This window comes from Capricornis sumatraensis, chromosome 1 (genome assembly GCF_032405125.1).
Source record: "Capricornis sumatraensis isolate serow.1 chromosome 1, serow.2, whole genome shotgun sequence".
Lineage (NCBI taxonomy): Eukaryota > Metazoa > Chordata > Mammalia > Artiodactyla > Bovidae > Capricornis > Capricornis sumatraensis.
This window is the reverse complement of record NC_091069.1, coordinates 216,981,499-216,995,723: the sequence shown is the minus strand read 5'-3', so window position 1 is coordinate 216,995,723 and position 14,225 is coordinate 216,981,499. Positions and strand designations below refer to the sequence as shown.

The 14,225-nt window shown below is 43.2% G+C and overlaps 1 long non-coding RNA gene across 3 annotated transcripts in view; it reads right to left on the bottom strand.

Moving 5' to 3' along the window:
- Positions 1-2,893, bottom strand: part of LOC138085622 (uncharacterized) — a 31,663-nt gene extending 28,770 nt beyond the window's left edge. For 2 of the 3 annotated variants that reach the window (XR_011145377.1, XR_011145379.1), the window contains exons 1-2: positions 2,765-2,893; positions 145-1,014 (exon numbers count right to left, since the gene is read on the bottom strand). This is a non-coding gene — a long non-coding RNA (uncharacterized lncRNA). The remainder of the gene's footprint in view (positions 1-144; positions 1,015-2,764) is intronic. The other variant, XR_011145378.1, reaches the window with a different exon arrangement.
- Between the last annotated feature and the right edge of the window lie 11,332 nt (positions 2,894-14,225).

The window sequence follows — 14,225 nt, the reverse complement described above, 5'->3', positions numbered from 1 at the left end:
TGTGGCTGACAGTGCTTGTTGTGCAGCCGTTGGGCTGCACCCTGCATGGCTGTAAGCCTCGTAGTCATCCAGCCCAGAGACTGAAGAAAGAGCCCAGAACACAGACAGAGATGCCAGTGGTCTATCAGACAGGGGGAGCCTTACTCAGAGTCCTGGAGAGACACCCCGCCTAGTGCGGCAGACGACAGTGAGCAGGATGCGGCCGCCATCTTTGTTACTCTGGCGAGATCTTCTGCGGGAATTAATATCAGGTGGGCTCAGTTACCAGGGACTACTTATGCCCTATAATTAAGAGAATTGGGTAGTCATGTGAGAGAAGCAGGACCTGGTCGAGCTGGGGATACAGAGGACAAGAGGATAGCCATCTTGAATGGCCTGACCATACAGGGACCCTGAATCAGAAAGTTCCACCATATCCCCGTTTCTTCACTGACACAGAGGGGATGATGCTGTTTACCTGCATCCTAGGGATGTGTGTGAATTTTTCCCACCAGTCGGAGATTTGAAAGATGGAAGGACAAATAAATGAGATTTACAACTTGCCTTCAAGCAGCTCACTTGCTGCCTGCCTTTTAGAAGATTCACGTGTAAACACAGGACCGTGTAATTAACCTATGTCAACACCAGCTGAACAAAAGCACAGGGCTGAGGAGGGCCAGGTGGCCCAGGAGAGAGACATTCGGGCAGGCTTTGTGAAAGAAAGAGCCCTTTCCTCTGGCTCCTTATTCAAATCCCTTCAAGGGAGGAATGACCTACTAAATGTGGGCAAATAGTTCCCAGAACTGCTGAGTTTCTTACACACAGGAAAAACAAAATGTTACCCCTGGTAGGCATTTATTTTCCAAGAAGCCATGGGTAGCCAGTGGCTATGGGCATTTGTCCAGATACTTCAGGTGGAAGTTGCACTTACCTGAATTAGCCCCAACAAATTCTGTGATATGGTGATGTCTGGTGATGTCTGTCTGCTATGTTAAGCAGGGCGTGGAAGACGCATTGTGTTTGGTCCTGTGATTGCTGACGGAGATGGGGGATGGGTGGCAGTTAATGGTTAAATTGCTATCTCCCACTTGGTCCAATGTTTTTCTTCACTTGGGGAAATAACGAAAGTTGTGATAAGATGAATAAAGCAACTTTAAAAACAGAAAGTGTGAGAGAAAGCCATTTTGCTGTAATAGTAATGAAAAATGCAAAGGTAAACTTCACATGAAATTAAGACATAAAAACCACAATGTGCTATCACCTTACTCCTATCAGAGTGGCCATCAACGAAAGAATACAAATAACAAATGTTGGTGAGGATGTAGAGAAAAGGGAACCCTTGTATACTACTGATGGGAAAGTGGACTGGTACAGTCACTTTTGAAAATAGTATAGAGGTTTCTCAAAAAAAAAAAAAGAAGCTAAAAATTGAAGTACTGTATGACCCAAGTATTCTACTCATGGGTATATATCCAAAGAAAACGAAAACACTAATTTGAAAAGATACATGAACCTCAATGTTCATAGCAGCATTACTTACATTTGCCAAGATATGGAAGCAACCTCAGTGTCTATCAATAGGTAAATGGATAAAGATGTGACCTACATATACAACAGAATACTATTCAATCATAAAAAGAATGAAAATTTGCCACTTAAAACAACATGGATGGACTTGGAAGATATTATGCTAAGTGAAATCAGTTAGAGAAGAACAAATACTGTATGATATTACTTACATATGGAACATAAAAAATAAAGCAAACTAGTGAATATAACAAAAAAGAAACAGACTCAGATATAGAGACCAAACTGGTGGTTATCAGTGGGGAGAAGGAAGAGGGGAGGAACAAGATAGGGATAGGGGATTAAGATATACAAACTATTGTGCATAAAATAAATAAGCTATGGGGATATATTGTACAACACAGGGAATATAGCCAATATTTTATAATAACTATAAAATATTATCCCCTCTCAAAAAAAGAAAATGGTCCTTTTTATTTCTGCATTGTTTTGAACTGGTGTCCTAACTTTGAATAAAACGTAATTTGAAGCAGCATAAAAAAATAAACTACAAGGATTTATTGTACAGCACAGGAAATATAGCCAATACTTTATGATAACTAAATGAAGTATACCCTTTAAAAATTGTGACTCGATATGTTATACACCTGTAACTTATATAATATTATACACTAACTATACCTCAGTTTAAAAAAAAAGGACATAACGAGCTTGAAGATTATCAGGGCAAGATGTGGCATCACTAAGGGACCGTCTCCCCACGACTCTCCCACAATTTAAAAGGAACTTCCTGTCCTTCCCTCCTCTTCTCCTTCCTGTCCTCCCTTCTTTCCCCTCCCTGTTCTTAACCATGATTAACAGGTTTTAGTGCTTTAGGTAAAAAGTGACACCTTTTTGACCCCTCTGTCCTCTGAGGTGTTCCAAGTGTGTCACCTACCCAGTGCAACCAAACAGCAACAAGATATACTTCCAAGTCTGGCTCCCAAGATAAGTTTCACCACTTTGTAGTCAAAGGCATTGTTTATGGGAGGGAGTCGGGCAGGCAGGCTAGTGACCCCTTGGGAACGTGAGCTCTGGTAAGCTTCACAGTAAGCCAGCTTCCGCTGCAGGAAAGCCCTTCCTTCTAGGAGACCAGGCAGACGTGCAGTAGGATCAGATGCTTTGCAGCCTTCTTAGGGCCAGGTGTCTGACCTCACGTGTTCCTGAGGTGAGCAGGGCCAGAACAAAACAACCAAACCAAACACACGGCTGCCTTTACCTTGAATCCTTGCACCCTTTCTTCATGGGTTCCAGATTCTGGTGACTTCAGACCACGGCTGACACTCCAGGAGTTGTCTTCTGCCCTGGACTCTCTGAAAGAACTAGATGATGCCTAATTCCGATTTCTGCTCTGAACAGTCAACAGAGCTGAGCTCTGAACAGCGCTGTTTGTTTTTCTATTTGTATTTTGTTTGTTTGGGGTAGAGTCTTTTTGGCTGGTCTGTTTTCCATTCAATGGTTAACTTTTGAATAAAAAAACATTAGGAGCTGTGAGTTCTCATGGGCGGGTATTAGTGCATCAGACTGTCGATTCAAGAATGCTGAGCCATAGAAACTACTGACAAGTGCCAAACCTTGAGCACCTTGCTAAACAAAGTACGCACATCCCTGGGTCTGTCATGACCAGCTTCACACCCTGGAAGAGCAGACCCTCCCAGCATACCAGGCCCACGGCTTCTTCAGGCCATAGCTCTTTCTTTCTTTACCCTGAGGAGGAGCTACCCTGACATAGTTTTCTGCACAAAACATGCAATCTAGCTGGAGGGATGGGTGGGCATGATCCCACTTTATGTTTTTTTTTTTTCAGTTATCACACTTTTGCTATGCTCAGGCCAGCAAATCCCTCTGTGCATTTTGGAAACACATCTGTCTCAGGTGGAGCTTAATGCTACCGACTGTTGACTATGGTGCAGGCAGTGAGCTTGTCTGCGGACATATCTCGTAGACTCAGGGGGCAGTCGAGATGATGAATTCTGTACAGTCAAAAAGAGAGTCACTGTGCTTATCTGTCATTAGGTGGCTGACTTAACACTAGGTTTTTCTATCTTGCTTTTTTTGTCTTCCTTAGAAGGTAGCATCAGCTGTCAGAATGTTTTAAAAATACCAAGCATAGGTTACCACAGGAAGTATAACATTTCTTATCATTGAAAAAACTGAACAGAATTACAGAAAGGCAAGGCAATATGTTGATCCTTACAGAAGCCAGGTAATACTCATAGGGAGAGTTATTATACTATTTTCTACCCTTTTAAATGTGTTTGAAAGAAGTTAAATAAATTTTTTAAATAGACTCTGAACACCCATTTGAAATGATAACAAAGACAACCGACGTACAAAATCTCACTCGAGAATTGTTCAGTTCAGTTCAGTCCAGTCGCTCAGTTGTGTCCGACTCTTTGTGACCCCATGGATTGAAGCATGACAGGCTTCCTTGTTCTTCACTATCTCCTCTTGGAGCTTGCTCAGACTCATGTCCATTGAGTCAGTGATGCCATCCAAACATCTTGTCCTCTTTCATCCCCTTCTCCTCCTGCCTTCAATCTTTTCCAGCATCAGGGTCTTTTCTTATGAGTCAGTTCTTCATATCAGGTGGCCGAAGTATTAGAGTTTCAGCTTCAGCATCAGTCCTTCCAATGAATATTCAGGACTAATATCCTTTAGGATTGACTGGTTTGATCTTGCAGTCCAAGGGACCCTCAAGATTCTTCTCCAGCACCACAATTCGAAAGCATAAATTCTTTGGCATTCAGCCTTCTTTATGGTTCAACTCTCACATTGGTACATGACTACTGGAAAAACCATAGTTTTGACTAGATGGACTTTTGTTGGCAAAGTGATGTCTCTGCTTTTTAATATGCGGTCTCGATTTGTCACAGCTTTTCTTCCAAAGAGCAAGCGTCTTTTACTTCCACAGATGCAGTCACCATCTGCAGTGATTTGGGAGCCCAAGAAAATAAAATCTGTCACTGCTTCCATTTTTTCCCCATCTATTTGCCATGAAGTGATGTGACTAAATGCCATGATCTTAGTTTTTTGAATGCTGATATTTAAGCCAGCTTTTTCCGCTCTCCTCTTTTACCCTGTGGAGAGGCTCTTTAGTTCCTCTTCACTTTCTGCCATTCCAGTGGTATCATCTGCATATGTCTCCCAGCAAGCTTGATTCCAGCTTGTAACTCATCCAGGCTGGCATTTCACATGATGTACTTTGCATGTAAATTAAATAAGCAGAGTGATAATAAACAGCCTTGACTTCTACCTTCCCAATTTTGAATCAGTTCGTTGTTCCATGTTCAGTCGTAACTGTTGCTCCTTGACCTGCATACAGTTTTCTCAGAAGGCAGGTAATGTAGTCTGGTATTCCCATCTCTTTAAGAATTTTCCACAGCTTGTTGTGATTCACCCAGTCGAAGGCTTTAACGTAGTCGATGAAGTGATTCTCCTGGGAAGAGAATTTAGGAAATTCTCCCATTCTCCTTGATTTGAGGCTCTTGGATTCCCCCTTGCCAAAAACAAACAAACAAACAAACAAAAAAAAAGGGAAACTTGTTTCTCCAAAGTGTCTCCTCTTGGCTGTTGCTGTTGTTTAGTCTCTAAGTTGTGTCTGACTCTTGCGATCTCATGGACTATAGCCTGCCAGGCTCCTCTGTTCATGGAATTTTCCAGGCAGGAATACTAGAGTGGGTTGCCATTCCCTTCTCCAGGAGATCTTTCTGACCCAAGGACTGAACCTAGGTCTCCTGCATTGCAGGCAGATTCTTTACCACTGAGCCACCTGGGAAGCCCTATCTCCTCTTTAGATATTGTCTTTTTAAAAATGTATTGCTTTTGGGTGCCATAAAATGTTTCAACACATTCCTAATTTTTTCCCTTTGAGTTAATTTATTATGCAGCTTCATTTTTTCCCCCATTGGCAGAGAATGTCCTAAAAGCAGGGACATCTGGGGCAGGGGAGTCACTAAGAGGTGATAAAATGTTACAAAAAAAGGAAAATGGGGAAATCCCATGTCCTCTCCTTTGTGTTTTCCCCTAAGCAGCAGTCAGCACCACACCCTTATGGGTGTATATTTGATCTTTATATATTGTAAAGTCTAAAAATAAAAGAACCATCTTTGAAAGGGAACATTGTGCCCTCAGTTTTTGTGGAGAATTTGAATCCACAGTTTTTGTGGGGAATTTGAATCCAGTAATTAATTCTATTTTTTAAAGGCCAAACTTTGATATCTGGATTTTCTTTCTTGATGCCTCTTCCCTGCCCAGCTCAGCGAGTGTTTGCTGAATGGATGTAAGGGTCAGTTCCAGGCCAAAAAGAACAATGGGTGCATTAGAACTGCCAAGGGTCAGAAGCTGAAGCATTTCACATCACAGGTCTGAGTAGCAGGAAACCATGACATTCCTGAGCTCTTTGGAGATACTGGTATTCAGAGGCATGGATGATTCCAGCTTCATTTCAGGTCTCGGGGGATGGCACTGGGTTGTGAAGACACACATTTACACACACACACACATACACACAGATACACACACATATCCACATACCCTATCTATGAAAACCACATCATCTCAGTGACTCCTGACAGTCTTGACAAACATTTCCCCCTCCCACTACCACATCCATCCCCACTGTGAGGGATCCAGAGGGCCTCATAATTTGCTACTGGGAGAGAAGAAAACCAACACTGGATTTCCCCCCATGTGCTTATTGGCCAAGGCTAAGAAAACATTCAAGCTGATGGCTTCTTTGCTCAACCAGCTGAACCAAGAGCAGGGGAGCAAATTAGAGCAGGAGCCTCAGGAATTCCTGCATCCAACCTCAATTCCAAAGATGACCTTCTTTAAAGAAAGAATTCTTTGAATGTGTCCATGTTATCTTGAGACGTGGGGGATGCCGGTGGCTGAGGCTACACACAGCCAAAGTAGCAGTGGATCTCGTGTTCATGGGTTGACCAGAAAAATGTACCCGTAGGAATTAGACAAACCACAGAGATATGGGTCCATTTCAAATAATCTCTCTGAGGAGAGACTGCATGGTCAGCCACTGTCCCAGCTTCCCCTCATGGGCCCCGATGGGGGACTTAAAGGCATCCAACAGGGACATTGGCAGTTCCATTAAACAACCTCCTCAGACCCACTTGTAAAGTTCTATGAACTTAGAAGCCCATATTCCAAGAAGAGAGAATCTCAGACTCAGAGGGCATCCCAAGGTCATTTTATCAAGCCTGGTCAGAAAATACCATAGATCTTGCAAGTGAATCTTCTACCTTTTCATAATAACTTGACGTCACCCTTAAACTTCAATTTTCCCACCTATAAAGTGGAGAAAACAATAGCCCTGACTTAACAGGGATATTGTCATGACTGAATGAGACATGAATTATAAAAGTGGTAGGTACAGCACCTTACCCATTGCCAGTGTTAAATAAATAGCAGCAAGAATGAGGATACCACCATAGTCCTAGCAACCACAACCATCAAATATCTCCTGGACTGGCACACTGAGATGTTCTACAGCACTTCGTCACACCTGTTAAGTCTGTTGTGGGCTGCAAAACTAGAAAAATCAAACATGTCCAGAATTATACATTTACATGCTCAATTAGAGTCAATAAATATCCAAATGAGTGGTTAAATGTATAGTTGTGTGAGTGCTTTATATGGTCTATAAAAGCTTTATTCCACACAGAAATATAGTCTGTGATTTGAAGGGTTGAATATATTATAAATCAGTTCTCCAGGGTCTAGATGAATGAGCTGTTACTGTATTTATTATTCCCTACATATACAAGCATATATTTCTTTTGAATAAAGTAGTCTTAATCATACATTTTAAAGGTCTTTCTGGGAAGTTTCTCTCTTTCCATCTCCTGGCAAAGAGGCACACCAGAGCACACAAAAGTGATGTATTATGATCAACAGAAACCAAAGCCATGGCTCCTCCATGGACCACCTAGATTTAGAGATATAGTCAACGCTATGGTTTTTCCAGTAGTCATGTATGGATGTGAGAGTTGGACTATAAAAAGAGCTAAGCACTGAAGAATTGATGCTTTTGAACTGTGGTATTGGAGAAGACTCTTGAGTGTCCCCTGGACTCTTGCAAGGAGATCAAATGAATCAATCCTTAAGAAAATCAGTCCTGAACATTAATTGGAAGGACTGATGCTGAAGCTGAAATTCTAGTACTTTGGCCATCTGATATGAAGAAGTGACTCATTGGAAAAGACCCTGATGCTGGGCAAGATTGAAGGCAGGAGAAGAAGGGGACGACAGAGGATGAGATTGTTGGATGGCATCACCTACTCGATGGAAATGGGTTTGAGCAAGCTCCAGGAGTTGGTGATGGACAGGGAAGCCTGGCGTGCTACAGTCCACAGGGTCACAAAGAGTCGGACATGACTGAGCAACTGAACTGACTGACTGACTAATGCTTGTTAACCCAGGAGAAGTCTCTACTCATGACTGTGCAAAACAAATTTCACAGAAGGATGTCTACCTCCGGCTTTATAACAGGGGGTAATGAAAAACAATGATGTCTTTCTGGTTGGTAGCTTGGCATTGCCAGTCTTCATCATAAGGGGATGAGTGTAATGTGATGTAATCGTCTGTTATAAAGCCAGATACGTACAGATGTAGTGACTGTGATGGATTTTGCCAGCTCAGCACTGTTACCTTCCTTTAATAACAGCACTCCAGTCCAGGGATGGGTATGTAACTTGGGTCTGGCCAACGAGAGCCCCATATCTGAAAGGGATCCCGTGATTGGTTCCAAGATAAATATTTTAGCCAATAGAAGGCCTGCTAGGATTTTTGTTGGTGCTAACAGGAAGGAGGAAGTTTCTCTCTTTTAAACTGGAGATGGAAGCCTGGAGCAAGGTGGTCATCTTACTACCATAAGAGGAAAGCTGATCTGAGAATGAGACAGAACTTGTAGACATCATTTTAGCACCTTTATCCAGCCACAGCAAGACTTTACAGTTACGTGTGCTATAGACAGATTCTCTCTTAGCATTTTTTTCCCCACCTTGGAACTATTTGAGTTAGATTTTTGTCACTTGCAACTGAGGGATTTTTGATTATACATCCTGATAATGTGCAGTTCTTGGTTCTGTATGGCCTCATGGTAGCCAGCCTCCAAGATGACCCTCAGTGAACTTTATTTCCTAGAAATCATATCCTGTGCAGTCCATCCCTACACTGAATTAGAGCTGGTCTGTGTGACTAGAGAAAGCAGCAGAAGCAATGGTGTATGATTTCCAAGCCTAGGTCCAAAAACTGCCTTGCAGCTTCTGCCTTGGCTATTTGAGGCTCTCATTCTCGGGGAAGCCAGTCACAGTGTTGGGGGGACCACTCAGAAAGCTCATGTGAAGAGGTCCACATGAAGAGCACTCAGGCGCGCTACAAAGAACTGGCACCAGTTAGCCAGACACGTGTATGCACCACCTTGGAAGTGCACCTTCCAGCCCCACTTAAGCCTTCAGATGACATGCGCCACCTTGGAAGTGCACCTTCCCACCCCATGTAAGCCTTCAGATGACTGCAGCCCAGCTGACATCTTGACTGCAATCTTGTAAGGGATCCTGAGCTTACCGGCTTGATCCCAAATTCCTGATCCACTGTGGGAAACTACGAGAGACAAGAAATAATTATTGTTGTGTGTAGTTGCTAAATTTTAGAGTAATGTGGAGTAATACAACATTATGCAACTATCAGACCTCATCTTCTACTTCTCACGTCCTGCCCTGATGAGAAAAACAGGATACTTTAACACAGGTTCCCAGGCTCTTATCCCTCAAAGTCTCACTTAGTTTCTGAGAGTTGCCAGAAGGGAAATGATTATCACAGTGGAGTCCCTCCTACCATGTGTCCTCTCCTTCCTCAAGCACCACCTCTGCTGGGCATCACCTCCCCAGGTGTCAGCGCCTCTTTAGTGATTGGCCCTGAGGCCTCGTCCATGGTAACCCTTGAGTTTCCACAGAACTTAGGCCTCCTGGACTTGTGTGAGCTCAGGGCTCACCATGTCCCTTGCAATAATGAGGCTACTTCTTGTCCTCTCTCTGTGTCACTTTAACCTTTGACTTGTCCATAAAGTTTGGAATGTGTAATTTTGTATATATCATATGATATCTCAGAGATCTGGCTTGGCCATTTTCTCTTCCATTGTTGAATAAATAACTTTATTTAAAGCAGACCAGCCTAATAGAATTTTTTGTCAAGATAAAAATGTTCTGTATCTTCACCATCCAATACAGTATACACTAGGCCCATGAGATCACTGATCACTTGAAATATGACTAGTGTGATATGAGTAGAATTTTTAATTATAGTTAAAGAGTCTGCTGAGTTATATTAACTAAATCTAAAGTTAAATTATATTTAAACATTATATGATGAGTGGCTTCTGTATTAGACAGTGCAGCTTTAGATGCAGTGGTTGTGAATCAAAACACTTTTCATCTTCAGCAGAAAGTTTGCACTGAGATCAATATGACTTTAAGGAAATGCTTTAAAACCAGTGTCATCCCAATTTTAATGGAAGTCGTTCCTTTGAGTTTTACTTTCAGAATCTCCTCCCACCTTCCCCTCAGGACTCAGACAGGAGCCCAAGACTGACTAATCCCACTGTCCTCCAGATGTACCCCCACACAACTGAATCTCAATGATGGGTGTGGCCCACTTTCAAATGGATTCCCTACTTTTGGCATCTCAGAGTGGGAACACATCTAGACGTTTTTCTCGGCCACACTTTCATGGCCCCCTCAGTGCTTATGACTGCATAATTGCTCACTGAGCAGTCTCAACCCAGTGGGGTCTAAACATGAAGTGGTTTTAATTTTTCCAATCACTACCTCTAAATTTGATTTACTCTGAAACAAACAAAACAAACTTACAAATAAAAAACAAAAAGCTTTTCCCTTAGCACATCTTGGGTAGATCCCATTACTCTCTGGTCACTTTCAGTCCATTAAAAGAAAAAGACAACCACCTTCTCATAATCTAGTTCTATGCCAGCCTGCTTCTGGAGGAGAAGGGGACAACAGAGGATGAGATGGTTGGATGGCATCACCGACGCAATGGACATGAGTTTGAGCAAGCTCCAGGAGTTGGTGATAGACAGGGAAGCCTAGCGTGCTGTAATAATCCATGGGGTCACAAAGAGTCAGACGTGACTGAGCTTCTGTTAATTTTAAGGTCAAGCCTGTTGAGATGAGAAGGTGTAGGGAAGAAGGGACCACACGGTTCCCTGATCTGAGAGATCCAGCTCAGTGAGGCTGCCTCTGCCACTTCCCAGCTCTGCCTAGTGGCTGACTACACAACTGGGTTGTGTGCTGCTGGGTTCCTTTATGAGAGGGCAGCCCTCTGGAATGGATCCTGGTGAGGCAGCTTGAGACCAGTGATTTCTCTGGGTACAGACTCCTTGCCACCATCTCCGGTTCATGCAGGCAAAGAGAGAGATCTGCAAGTTCACAGCCCAAGCAGATGTCCACCTGGGGAAGGAGATGCACTCTCCCTTCTTTCACCCTCTCCCCATTTCTCTTGCCTGAGCAGGGGTGGACAGTGGGGCACAGAAGGGAATCACTTCCTACTTTGAACTTACCTCCAACCCCCAACCCTCCTCCCACCACCCCCCACCCTCACCACTCTTTACCATGTAAAAGAAACAGGAAAGTGATCTGATGGGTGTTGATTAGTTGATTACGAAAGCCTAATCTGTTGCCCCTTAGAAAGCCAAGGGAGGTAAGGGGTAGGGGTTGGTGGGGTGGGGGTGGGGAGAGTATGGCTTCTGGTTTCTACTAATTCCCTTTTGAATGTGAGGCATTTGGCACCTCTTTTCTCAGATGGGACTCTAAATGCCAGTTCCGAGCAATAGGAACACCCTTACCTGGCCCTCCCCACTCCTGATTTGGTTTGGTTTAGGTGGTCTTGAGCAGAAAGTGTGGATGTGTAGGGATCTTGTGAGTTGCTGGATGGTCTTGGGTGAGCTGCTGGCAGAAGGGTTGCAGACAGAGGCTGGCCTGGACATTCAGAAGGTGGACAGAGACCCCAGCACCAGGCAGCAACTAGCTGTCCTGGTGTCCTCACGGTGGGCAGGGGCTGCCCTGCCCCTTGCAAGGCCAGGCAGAAGGATTCTCATTGCACTGGCCAAGGTCAGAAGGTTAAGCTCTTTGCTCGTCTCTGCTGACTCACATGTGTGTAGTGAGAGAAGTTCTAGCCTAGGTAAGAGAAACCTTTGGGATCAATGTGCCATTTGCAGGGCACAGGGTGACCTGGGAACCAGTGGCTGCTGATCTCCCTGGCTAAGCAAACCCTGAAGGAGAGGTTTGGGGGCAGAGTTGGAGTCTGGGCAAGATGGAGCTGGTCAGTTTACAGGACTTCTTGGGGTGGACATGGCTCTAGCATCACTTGGTCTGTGGCAGGGCTTCTTGCACTTCTTATCAGGCAGACTCCCCAGCTATGGACATTCTCAGTGACCTGCACATTGAGCTCATGTGCACAGACATCTGAAGGCCAGGAGGCTGGGAATGATGGCTCAGGATGGGCGTCAGCATCAACCTGTCTCCCCTTGACCAAACCACCATCATGTCCCAAACACATGAACCCTGTCCCCACCCTATCCAGGAGGAAACACTCCTCTGCTTTTCTTTCTATGCATAAAGGGACAACTCACTCCATATCCACCATTCTTGGGGAGGTTTGCTTCATAGATTTCAAGGTGGTTTTCTGAACTAGCCTATATTTCTAAGTATTTGGCTCTTCTCACACTCCGGAACAGAAAAGGAAGAAAGAAAAATCAAATTAAGGCTCCAGGACTTGGCTCCAACAGAGTACCTGCTCCCCATGCACACTTGAGTAAGAGAAAGGAAAAAACACCATTGCTCTTAAAGCATTCATCTCCAGCCGGATTTTGGCAGTCTTTTCTCTGCCTGAATATGTCCCATTTCCCAATACCATCTGTTCTCACACACCTGCGGCATTTAAATAGGCCAAATATTCCTGTGACAGGTATAAGCAACATACCCTGTAAAGGAAATGTAGTTTCTTTAAACTCACTGGGTTCTGAAACTTAATTAGAATATATAGGGAAGTCATTCCAAATGAATTCTCAGTAAAAGATATAAAGCATGATTGCCTTGTCTCTTTATTAAAAAGAGGATATACAGCCGAAAGCTGGGTCAGCCATTTTTTTTCTCTTTCAACTGTTTTTTCTTTGTGGTTTGGCTAACTTTCAGAAGACTTTATTTTATTTCTAAAAACAATATTCCATTGGTTCTTAAAAGATGAGAGTGTTTAATTCACTGCACGAGGTTACATTTTCATTAGAATTATGGTGGCATTTTACATCATTCATTTTCTCACAACAGAGACAACATAGTATTATTTTATTTTATTTACGAGAATACCGAGGCAAGGAAATTTAGGAAAATTTCTCTAAAGTTATATAACTATTGACTGACCTAAGATTTTAAATCATTATGCAGTCCCAAATATTTAAGCAGTTATGCCACTGTTGACTTTCTGACTGGCCAAGATATTTTCCTTTAGTTCTTAATATCAAGCCCTTTATTAGGAGAAGCACACTGATTGAAACTGCCCACCCTGGCCAGGCACCATAGTAACCATTTGCATGAGTTGTTTTATGACAGGAGGTCCTGGTAAGGAACAGGGAACTAATAAGCCTCTACCAACCAGAAGAGTTCAGAAAAGGTCAAAAGGAGACACCACCTGTCCGACCACCTCCCAGAATCCTTCTCTCTGGTATCCATCTTGGCTGAACAAGGGATGCACCACCAGGAAGCACTCTGAGTCAAAATGATTGGCTAAGGACAACCTGGAAACTAATCCCATCACCATAAAACCCGAGACTGCAAGCCAGGTGACAGAGCTGTTCTCCTGGGTTCCCTTACCCTCCTGCTCTCCGCCCGGGCGCCCTTTCCCAATAAAATCTCTTGCTTTGTCAGCACATGTGTCTCCTTGGACAATTCATTTCTGAATGTTAGACAAGAGCCCAATTTTGGGCCCTGGAAGGGGTCCCCCTTCCTGCAACAACTTGACCAATGTTATCACTTTATTTTACATTCTCCTGTAGTAGGTTCAGATTGATAAGTATATTAACTGAAAGTGTCCTGATAGTTTTTTTATAACTGCCTAAGGAAATGTGTAAGTAAATATGGTCAGATTTTTGTTCCAATTTTTAATATATTGTTTTAGCATTGATCTTGTTGGCAAATCATACTTCCAGTGCTTTTGTTTTAAATGAGAGGCCTTACTAGTCTCCTGGAGTAAACATGAAAGGGAATAATCATGTCAAGTTACTCCCCTTCTCAATGCTTACCTTCTATATGAATAGATCATCTTTTATGTTGTTTTTTTCATGTGTATCATTAACAGTGCATCTCTGTATGCCTGCATTCTTTTCCTCTTTGGTTGTCTTTGTTTCCCGTAAAGCCACCCAGATTTTCCCACTTTTTCTACAGATGCATAGCCAACTGGCTTTCTCCCTTTCTCTCTCCCTTCCAGTTTGTTTTTGTTTATTTATTTATTTTACTTCTTTTCTTTAATCTGTAGTGTGTGCCCTATAACAGGATCAGGGGATTTAGGAGACTGCATTTTGACCCTGGTCACACAGGCACCAGTACAACACCTCCAGGGATTAAGTGTTTGTGCACCCCAGGTTCTCAGATTCA